Consider the following 12,271-nt stretch of genomic DNA (forward strand, 5'->3'; position numbering starts at 1 on the left):
AGAATGATACATAGATGATGGAGTTAATCGTCCTTCAAAGAAGAGAGCCCAGGCTTGTCCTTCACATAATATACTTGGGAGAGAAAGTCCTGGAAGAGGCCATTCATGAGCCACTGAAATGTGTCACCTGCGTTATGAAGTCAAAAACATGAGTGATTGAATGAGTATGTGACGGGTGTGGTGATGGTTATTTTGGGGATATCTTCTGTGTTCACTGGCAGCTGCTAATAAAATTTCAGGATGTCAAAATGGAAAATACCTTCCCTTTGTTCAAGTCGGAGGAAATGTAGGCAATGTTGTGAAGGATTCTGTGCTCCCATTGTGTCTGCATATTCAGATGTCCATAATCACCACAAAAGATCGGGAAGCTATCTTTTTTTAGGATGATGTGTTGACGTGATGAGTATGAGTTTGAGGCCTTGGGGCAAAGTCCTATTTCTTCCATTTTGTCGAATGTTTTGTTTAGCAGCTGCCAAAAGATCCAGTACTAGACGTCTGAATCTTGAGAACTTTTTGGACACTATGATCTCAATATCGTGATAAATACTGCATGTTTGGCAAAGTTCTGGTCAGGGTCCTTCTAGATATGGAGTGAGGAGGTAGGAGAAGGCATCTGTAGGTGTAATGATGTGGAGTGCAAAGTTGGAGCTGGCTAATTGAAGAAGTGTCGTTGAGTATGATTCTTCGTTGGCTAAACGTCGATGTACCACATCAGCCAGAAGGTCGAAATTGGGAAGGAAATCTGTAAGGATTATTGGCAATGTTATGTTGGTTACGTGAATCATCCAATGGTGTTTGGCACTACCAAAAGAGAGTGTGAGTCTCTTGTACTCATGGGTGGGATTTGAGATCCATTAGCAGCCACTAGGCAGACATCAATAAGCTTAGAACTGTTATGCTGTGTCCTGGAGAATAACATTAGAAAAGAACAGTTGTCACCAGTCATTACCAAATGTTGCATATAGATCCGTGTCATGTAAAAAGAAAAAAATAGTTACAGTGGATATCATCGCCAGAGAAGATGATATACTCCCAAATATTTTGGCCTTTGGCAACTGTCTGCTCATTTCTTCACAGGATATCGAAATTAATAACTGCGGCCGATGGGATTCATTAAGGGGTCTGGTCAGCTAAAGCTATTTTTCAAGGACAGGACTGAAATTCCTACAATTTAAAAAGGTGACTTAGGACATCTCCAAACTGCATAGAATTTTTGCCTCCGGCCATCAGTTTGGAGACTCCTGGATGATTTATCCCGACAATTAGTGTTTTCTCAAATTCTATCTCATTCCTGGATACTGAATATTAAGACCTGGGATTACTACCCTATATAGACCTGATGTAGACTTCCAATCAAATGGAACAATTTTCGCTCTGTCATTTTTGCTTTTGCTAGATATATTTTTTTTTTCATTTAAATAATGAATCCAAAATTGGAAAAAAAGGGCTCATTTTTATTGTTTTATAATTTCTTTCTAAGTTATATACCAAATATCGATGCCATATCTTCAAATTTAGGTTAGAAGATGGAATTTGAGGGTCAATAAGTATAGTTTTGAGATATAGGTAGTAGGCTGGCCAGGGCACCAGTCACCCATTGAGATACTACAGCTAGAGAGTTATTGGGTTCTTTGACTGGCCAGACAGTACTACATTGGATCCTTCTCTCTAGTTACGGTTCACTTTCCCTTTGACTACACATACACCGAATAGTCTGGAATATTCTTTACAGATTCTCCTCTGTCCTCATACATCTGACAACTCTGAGATTACGAAACAATTCTTCTTCACCCAAGGGCTTAACTATTGCACTGTAATTGTTCAGTGGCCACCTTTCTCTTGATAAGGGTAGAAGAGACTCTTTAGCTATGGTAAGCAGCTCTTCTAGGAGACGGACACTCCAAAATCAAACCATTGTTCTCTAGTCATGGGTAGTGCTATAGCCTCTGTACCATGGTCTTCCACTGACTTGGATTAGAGTTCTCTTGCTTGAGGGTACACTCTTGCATACTTATCTATCTAATTTCTCTTTCTCTTGTTGTGTTAATTTTTTTATAGTTTACATTCAAAGATTTATTTAGATGTTGTTACTGTTCTTGAAATATTTAATTCTTCCTTGTTTCCTTTCCTCACTGAGCTGTTTTCCCTATTGTGGCCTCTGGGCTTATAGCATCCTGGTTTTCCAACTAGAGTTTTAGTTTAGCCAGTAATAATAATAATAATAATAATAATAATAATAATAATAATAATAATAATAATAATAAGGGCGGTCTAAGTTTTCTTAGTTTTTTTACATAGACAATATCAATAATTCATGATTATTAAGAATTTTATGTTCCTTTTTGGGTATTAATAAACCAAACCAATGTTATTTATCATAATCTAATCAGAAATGAAGATATCTTTTCTTAATATTTTGCTTCTTTAGGCTCCTGGTCACTCCTTCATCCACAAAACTCTCCATATCTCCTTCAATAACCGTGCTAATATTGCTGATATTACTTACTTCTGAAGTCTTATTAGGAGAATATTCTTCTTCCGTATGTTAGAGAGATGTTGAAATTGTCTTTCTCTCTTGGGCATGATGAAATTCTTGCCGAAACCAAGAAAAGCAGACGTTAACGCGAGCAAATATCAGAGGTCGAACTCAAAAGTGCAATCTCTCTGAGGTTTGTGTTAGCACTAAAGGGTGTAATCATAACTTCCTTTCATGCGACTCATGGAATCTATACAAATGAATTGCTCACAATTTGTTTTATATTGAAATAGAATCGTCAAAATATACGACAACAGAAGAAATACTGCATTTAATTGGAGGGATATATGTTTTTGTCGTATTGGGTTATTTTTACGAATTACCCTGTAACTATGAAAGTGGGAATAGTTTTGACAAAATATTTCGTATATGCATTCTCCATTGCCATATGGAGTTCAGTGAGTTTTTTTTTCGGTATTATGGGTTTTTCGTTGTATACCCCCTCATATAGGCATACCAGCTAGGCCCCTTAAGTGGCTGTAGAGGTCGATAGTTAGGGTGTAAGTCAGGGGTGTCATATATGGGGAGTGGGTGGCTTTGATGGTGCTCCTACATATCACAGGATGAACACGTATGTCCTATCTCATTCAAGTCAACTCGTTCGGTGCTGATTAGTTGTCTTCTGCGACAGGAGTAGAGGTGTAGATGAAGTTCTTGTAGGTAGAGCAGTGGCTGCCCATAAGGTTGTCAAGTTTGGTTATCAGTTCTTTCGTGAGCAAGATATTAACATCAGGGATGGCAGCACAAACAGGATTGGGGAGGCATCTCACCCAAAGAACACGGACTAGATATACTTCCTGAGGAGAGCTTTCTGCATCAGGTGGCAGGTGAGTGATTCCGGTCATTTCTCTGGGGCCGAGCGAATAATTTTGGTCCCCAACCGTTGTTGAAAGCCGGAAAAGTTTTGTCAAACAGTTTGCTAGCGATGAAGAGTACTACTCCAGGAGGTATGTTTTGAGAGTGTTACACTACATTTTGTCGCAAAGATAATCAGAGATTTCCAGGAAAGTGTTCTCCGGGATTTCTGCAAAGACATAGTGTGCTTTTCTGCTTGAATGTGTCAAGCCTATCATGCAAAACTGGAGTTGGGCGCAATGAAAGCAGACAAACATTTTGGTGCTAGCAAAGGATAGCATATTTAATGATGAGACGTGGATAGAATAGTTATGTTTATTAGGGCGCATTGTCCAAGAGTAAGATGCATCAGTGAGAGTTATGGTACATGGGCAGCTGGTCAATCTGTGGTCACCTATGGCGCAGCCTATGACTAGGTTTTAACTGAAAAAACAGCCTGGACAGGACTTATTTATCAATGTGATATAATAAACTTATATATAAATGGTTGAGGGTAGTAACAACATTAAATCCTTATCAATATGAAAAATTCAGTAATATAGTGATATGCTTAAATAGGATTTTTTATTGTCAGTGAAAGAGAGAGAGAGAGAGAGAGAGAGAGAGAGAGAGAGAGAGAGAGAGAGAGAGAGAGAGAGAGAGAGAGAGAGAGCAATCTCATTACAATGTATAAGCGTGAATGAAATACACATGCATTACAAGTCATTCTCAAATGAAAAGTGGTGTACATGTTTGTGTACATGTTTGTGTATATCTTCCTATATATTTAGCCAACATATTTGACAGAACACGTTTATTAGTTATTAATGATTGAAGAGACCACGCCAAACTAATTTAATATAACCAAATCCTCTTAAACTTAGTCCAGGAATGAATTTTGGAAAAAACAAAAATATGCAATAGCAATCTTTTAGATCCAGAAATTTCTTCTAGAGAGGGTGGTGAAAGAGAAGTTGAGTGTGAGATGTTTATGATTAACTGTGTATGTTCAAGCATTTTCGGACAAGGAGGCCAAATAACTGGGCCCCCACAAAGGACGTTTTATGGTCAGTCGAGGGTTGACTGATGTAATGTGACATATCCTAAGTCACGGAAAATATGCCATGACGGATTATTTTTTGTTACCCTTAACTCTGGACAGGTAAACGTATACGCATATAAGCTACCGCCTACATGTGCAAACCCACTTTTTCACTTATGCGCCACTTGGGTTCGGCTTCTAGGTGGAAATTTACCTTGCACCGATTAGTTAGACCAGAGACACAGCCGAGGGAACTGCCATTGTCCTCTCTCTCGCCGTTTTTTCGAAATCTCCATTTTTGTTTTTCCTGGTAGTGTATATGCTACACGTTTACCTGGTAAGTTACTGTGATTGATTTTCACAAGTTTTACAATATTAATTACAATATATCTATGTCTGTGAATAGTGTTTTGATACTTATAGTGAACGTTGATAGATGATTTGAGAACTTGATGCTAATGGTATATTGGATGTAGGATTACCAACTATAGTTTAATTTAGCCAATATTAGTAATGTTTTTCTATCATGGCACGCAGAAATCTTTCTGAAGAGGAGATCTTGATGAGATTTTTTAGCTCTGATGACCTTGGAAGCGATATAGAGGTGGGGGATGACGAAGTAGACTAAATAGCACGTGTGGCGATGATTATTACATGGAAAATGAGAACAACTTCTCAGCGACGATAGCCGATCCTCCACAAGATATTTCTGTCGAACCATCAGCTTGTTTGGCATTTGATGAACCACCTGCAGTGCCTTCTCCTTTTTCAGCAGTGTCTTCTTTGTCAGCAGCACCTTCTCCTTTCTCAGCAGTGCCTTCTTCTTCGGCAGCAGTGCCTTTTTCGTCAGGAGTGCCTTCCCCTTTGTCAGCAGTGCCTTCTTCTTCGTTAGCAGTGAATTCACCCTCGTCAGCTGTGTCTTCTTCGTCAGGAGCGCCTTCTATTTTGTCAGCAGTGCCTTCCCCTTTGACAGCATTGCCTTCCCCTTTGTCAGCAGTGCCTTCTTCGTCAGCAGTGCCTTCTTTGCCAGCAGCGTCTTCCATTTTGTCAGCAGTGCCTTCCCCTTCGTCAGCATTGCCTTCCATTTGGTCAGCAGTGCCTTCAACTTCTTCAGCATCCCCTTCAGAAATTTTAAGCCTTTCAGAAGAGAGAGGTCGGAAGAGGAAAAGGGGAGAGCTCTATTTTGAACTTGGGGAGCCCATCAAGAAGCTTGACCAGAAAGTTTTGAGTGCCAAGGACAAGACCATATGGCACAGTGACCCAAATCCTCATTTGCCCAGTATTGTGAAGACATCCATAGCAAAAGGTGCTCCCACCATTGTTACTGAAAGTGCTACCTCTTCGAGTGATATGTTTTCCTTATGTTTAGATGATACGATGTTAATTGAGGTGTGCCTCCATACTAATGATAAAATGAATGCAATTAGAGAACAGTTTAGTGCAACATTTTTGGATTTGAACCTGATGGATATGAAGGCATTCATTGGCATTATTTTGTTTAGTGGCATCAAGGGGGACAATCACGTAGCAACGGAGTAAATGTGGTCCCCAGTGTGTGGCTGTCTGTTCTACAAGAGTGTCATGATTGAACGCAGGTTTTCCTTCATTCTCCACTGCCTACGATTCGATGACAGTACCACAAGAAATGTGAGGAAGCAATATGACTAATTTGCCCATATACGGAAACTGTGGGATTCTGTGATTCACAAGTGCATTGTGAATTATCGTCCAGGCCCACATGTAACTGTACATGAGCAGCTTCTTGTATTTCGAGGTCATTCCATATTCCGGAGGTTCATATATATGTATATATACAATTATATATATATATATATATATATATATATATATATATATATATATATATATATATATATATATATATATATATATATATATATATATATATATATATATATATAAATAGACTGTATGTTTGTGTGCTCGATTTTATATATATGATTATAATGATTTTATTGTTCTTACAGGTACGGCATCAAGCTTGTGATTGCATGTGATGCAGATAGCCATTACATATATAATTCAATGCCATCATTGGAAAAGGGACTATGGCAGACAAGGTGAAGAGTGGCACGCTTAGAGAGTTCTTCACTTTGGAACTAATCAGGCCATTCCAACGTTCAAGGCTTGTAGTAATTACTGACAATTAGTTTACATCTCTGCCCTTAGCCTGCAAGCTGAAATAAGCCTCCATGCATTTAGTCGTGACAATCAGACCAAAGCCTTACATACCACAGGAAATTATGGACGCGAAGATCAACCTTGGCGTTTCAGTGGCCGTATACAACTATGAGGATATGGTTGCAGTGCTCTGCCAGAATGTCAATACAACCAAGAGCATTCAGCTATTATCTAAAGTTCATCATAGGCTAACCATCGTCGGGGGAAAGAAAATGCAAATCCTTATGTTTTACAATGCAACCAAAAAGGGAGAGGACACCTTCGACCAAATATGTGCGGCAACATCTTGCAATTGAAAAACAAGGAGATGGCCATTATGACTTTTTTATGGAATTCTGAATATTATTGTGAATAATGCATTCATAATATATTCTTACAAACTTTACTTCAGAGATACCACACGACGTCAGTTTGGTATGAAATTGGTGATTGATCTATGTCGTCCTTGGGCATACTACAGACTCACCCGGACTGGTCTTCAAAGGGATCTTTCAGTATGTATCCAAAGTATATTTGGCCCCGTGCAACAGATCCCCAGGCAACAAGAGGAAGATGCAATGAAGACAGAAAAGCGACAAAGATGCCACATTTATCGTAGTTCGTCAACGACTACGACGAAGCTGTTGTGTGTCAACTGTAAAAAGTCTTCTTGCCATCGTCATATTAGGATACTTTGCACTGAATGTAGCCCAGAAGGGTTAGTATTCATTATTTTCTGTTTTATCTTAAAGTTTTTTACAATTCTAGCACTAATTTGCGGATATTATAGGTTACAAAGACTGGAATAGTGTAAACATGAAAGAGGAAAATTCATTATAGGCGCTAGTTTTGTTTTTTAATTTAAAAAAAAATAGTTAACTTTTTTAACGATGAGATGGGAAGAGCCACCTTTTCCAAAATAGAGCACATCAAGTAAAAAAGCTTTGAACCTTTATCCATAGGGTGGCTTTTCCCGATGACGATGGCGTAGCCCAGGAGGGCAGGGGGGTTGGGGGGGGGGGGGTTTCAGATGTCAAACCCCCCCCCCCCCCCCCCCCTTGAGGGAAATCTTGCCCATTTCAGAATTTAAAGTTTCCATGCGTTTGTTTTAATATCTCTACTGAAATGATTGTACATCTACATTTTAAGTCTGTAAGTTATACAGAGCTCTCAACACTGATATCTATTTTTTATATAATACTCACAAGATGGAGTCAGAAATCGTACAATAATTTACACTTATTTCTTACTAACTAAATAAAAACAGTAAATTTGGATATGGTCATAGGGAAAATACATGTAAAACACTGCTGCTAAAAATTATAAACAAATCTTAATTCCTATTGTAAATTCTGTGTAAAAAAGTGACAAAAAATTTGCAGTTGCATTGTATTTCTACTGCTTTGTAAGATGTGTAGGCCTACTGGAACGTAGTAATAAATGAGCTGTGCTTTTGCAACTAAATTCAGTATAGTGTTATTACTGGACTATCAGCATGCTGAGTGATTTCAAACTTGTTCTCGAAACTGAAACTCAAGGTACCACAGAGAAATATTAAAGTTCAAACTGCACAGTTTTATGTCCAGGGTGGGTGGCCCCTACACAAGATGAGGGGGGTTGAACATTGGATTATTCCACCCCCCCCCCTAGAAAATCACGGAACTGTAACGAGGCTGAACTTAAGTCTTCCAACTGGTACATCTGATTTTCATGTGTAAAGTCAAAATGACTATTCTGGATGCTCAGAATGCATCTCAGACAGTGTCAGAACTGCTGGCATACAGACCCCCTGCCGCAGGGCTTTAACCCTTTGGGCCTTGCATAGGGCTGCCCCCTTCAAATATGACCTTGACCCATGCTCGTCCCCCTCTGAGACACCCCTGGCTACGCCAGAGCCCGATGGTTAAACAGTTATTGGTGTCAAACTCGTAACCTTGAACTTTCGTAGAGTTTGATATTAACCATTCGAGGTAAAAAAAAAAAAACAATGTACAGCATTCGAGGCATCCTGTCAGGAGGAACACGGAGGTTAACAAACCTTTCCAGTATCTTGATAAGTTGGTGTACTCATTAAAATATTAATGATAAAATTATACCCTTGACCTGACCTCGTAAGTGAAGGTACAACTGATTTTGACCTGAGCCTATAAATCAATTATTAGGCAAACATGACGTTGTCGTATCAAACATTCCTTGTCATGAAAAAAGCCGAATCGGGAGATGGTTAAAGATACAAACAGAATCGAAGTTAACCTAGATATGGCTGAAATATATATATATATATATATATATATATATATATATATATATATATATATATATATATATATATATATATATATATATATATATATATATACATATATATTATATATATATATATATATATATATATATATATATATATATATATATATATATATATATGTATATATATATATATATATGTATATATATATATATGTATATATATATATATATATATATATATATATATATATATATATATATATATATATATATATATATACTCAATAATCATGTGTAGCTTCATTACCGTCGAAAGGTGTATTGTTGAAACTCTCTTTATTGTAAATGCGGAAATGTGACTTTGGAAAACAAGGTAAAGCTTCGTATAGCTATTTCGAAGACTGTATTGCAATTTATTTTCATAGTTTTATGGAGTGTATATCAGTATATATTGTAGTTGAATAACATGATACGGCTGGTAACCATAATAGATATATATATTGAAAGAAAAAAACTACAGTTATCCTACTAAACACAAATCTCCTCCATTTTTCGAAATTATATCAAAAGATTTAAGATTGCGTGATCATGAAGGAGTTGAACAACTAAGGGGAAAATATCTAGTAGGGTCTACATAATTTTGGACTGGGATTTCTCATCTCTATTTTCATTTTGTATATAAGGAACAATAAATAATGTTTTCTTCAACAGTGTTGGGTTGTATATTTGTATGATAGTTGTATATGTGGAGGATTTATGACTTTTTCCAGCAAAGTATTGCAGGCAGTTTAATCAAATACCTACTGCAACATTTTTTTCTTGTAGCAATTTTGATTCGGTTTTCCAAATTGTTGTACATTATCTTCGTGAATGGTATATGATAAATTCTTTTCAGTCATCTCACTGTATTTTTCTTGTTCCGAGAGTGTATTTACCATTTGTTGTTATTTCTGTAACCAGCTTAACTGGGTGCAGCCACACTCGGTTACAATACAAAACTTCCGACAAAGTTTGATTTTGGGAGATGAAACATCTAACACCTACCCTCTCTCTCTCTCTCTCTCTCTCTCTCTCTCTCTCTCTCTCTCTCTCTCTCTCTCTCTCTCTCTCTCTCTCTCTCTCTCTCTCTCTCTCTCTCTCATATAGAATTTACTGCATATTTGAAACTAAGAGCCAGTTTGAAGGATTCTCATTAATCATTATGACTACTGCGGTTTCATTATTTGAGTTCAACATGGTAATATGGTGGTGCCTAAATTAAACCCTGCTTTTAACTTGGTAAAATTAACTAACAACCCAACTTTATCGCCTTTGCTAGCTGTAAAATAAAGAACTTTCTTGTGGATTCTACTGGCCCCTCCAATCTAAACCATGGTCTCCCTGATAAGTAATTATCTCCATTGCCAGATTTTCCCTAGTAATTTCTTGGGTATAGAAGGGGTCAAGATGCTAATCATATGTGCATATAAGGATTTGGGGATTGATCAGTGAGTTTCTCCAGTGACTTTTATGGACTTTTTCATGGCTGCATACCAGAAAAATAAAACCTTATTATGGAAACTAACTAAAACAAACCTCAATAATCGTAAGTGATTTTTTTGCAAGTCTTACATGAGTTATTGTCATTTCTCCATTTTTCCTTTAAGGAAGCGTTATATTGAAACACCTAAATAAAAAAGACATATCATTTATGAGCTCTCTCTCTCTCTCTCTCTCTCTCTCTCTCTCTCTCTCTCTCTCTCTCTCTCTCTCTCTCTCTCTCTCTCTCTCTCTCAACCCTTGAACTGAGGAAAATACAGTATGTTGATGTTACGGCTAACGGCAATCTGTCGAGACCCCTTGTTTGGGTACTCTGAAGATCAAAGAGAATCTTCCTTCCTCATATTTTCCTAAGAAATACACGCATGACGATTTACATGTAAAATACAAACGCACAAAAAAAGAACTGACAAAAAGGCAGAAGGATTACATTCACGAGAAAGACAAAATATGATAATTGGTAGTGAGGAGCTTCGAATGTAAAATGACCAGAATCGTACACCAAAATTAAGTACAGAAATAATATGCCATTAAAAACTAGACAGAAATTCAGTTTCTAGACAATAGAAGAAGTAAAACGAGTATTTTTAGCTTAAGAGAAAAATTCATCGGTAATACTAAAATATTAGGTATAAGAACTTGAATGTAAAAATATAATCCTTCCAAATTCAACTCCTCCTAATATCCTATAACAAAAAAGGAATTGGACTCTAATTCACATATTTATTCTTATTTTCATCGTTACCCATTTATAAAATGCTTTAATGTATCAGATTCGATCAAATTCACTTCAAGAACGTGCGCACTACTATGTAGGCTAGTAAAGAAAAAAACAGCAACATTACAATAAGGTTTATTGTGTTTATGAAAGAATACATTGTTTATGCATCCTCTACCATCCTCGATTTGTTCTCTTCCATAAGAAAATAGTGAACTTTTTTTTTTTTTTTTTGGTCAATACATTATCAATTTGGTGCCAGTAATCTATTCGGTACCCCAAGTGCCTCATTGCCACATAGTAATTTTTCTAGCGTGCATTGATGAAAAAAAAAAAGAGCTATGAAAGAGACAATTAACCAATCTGCGATTTCCCAATGTGGGAAACGTCATCATTGACGAATTGTTTCATTTTTAATGGGCAGCTTTCTGAAAATGAGACTCAAGAAGTTAACGAGAAAGGAATAAAGACACTGATGGGCTATATAATTAAGTAGAAAGATAGAAAGCATTCTCATTCGAGGATTGAAAGGAGTGAGAGTGCATGAGAGATGCAGGATGTTGTATACAAAAGAAATGAGTGCTGAAAGTTTCTAGGCAAAACAGAAAACCTCTCTGGTTTGACCGAGGTGTGTGTTGGGTTATAACAGATAGGCGAGACAAATTAAAAAAGAAAAATTTCTTAAATATAGATAGTCCAGATCTAGGACACAAAATTTAAAAAGTGAAAAGCGTGTGATAACAAGCTTGAACAGGTTTATACCATTAGTGCGGAGAAGAGTGAGAAATATACATTTCAATAACAATACAGTGTACGCGCATGTAAGAAACACGCGCAGTACATACATTTTAAACTAGGTGTCCCGGTCTTGAGAAACGAACTGGACTTAGGCAGGAGATACACAGGTTTTAGACAATCAATGGAGACCTGTCTTCTTTGCCACGAATGACAATTAAAAAAGCCTTTGGTGCACGACGAATCGAGAAGAAAGGTCCCGCTTAACAGGATGTTGGCAGTGGCTTGCAGGTGTTGTTGCTCAGCAAAACTGTCGGTATGAGTACCTTCACCGGGGGTCGGTTATAAGTCTGGCGACATGGAGTACATTTTCCCAGAACTTGACGTAGGTGCTGGTTATAGGTGGTTGCGGACATAAATTATTCGGCAAGTATAA

At 37.3% G+C, this 12,271-nt stretch overlaps 1 pseudogene; it reads left to right on the forward strand.

The window, feature by feature from the left end:
* Window positions 1-4,938: 4,938 nt before the first annotated feature.
* LOC137656609 (uncharacterized) lies at window positions 4,939-8,500 on the forward strand (annotated as a pseudogene).
* The last annotated feature ends 3,771 nt before the right edge of the window (window positions 8,501-12,271 follow it).

The sequence above is a fragment of the Palaemon carinicauda genome, chromosome 17 (assembly GCF_036898095.1).
Source record: "Palaemon carinicauda isolate YSFRI2023 chromosome 17, ASM3689809v2, whole genome shotgun sequence".
Taxonomy (NCBI): domain Eukaryota; kingdom Metazoa; phylum Arthropoda; class Malacostraca; order Decapoda; family Palaemonidae; genus Palaemon; species Palaemon carinicauda.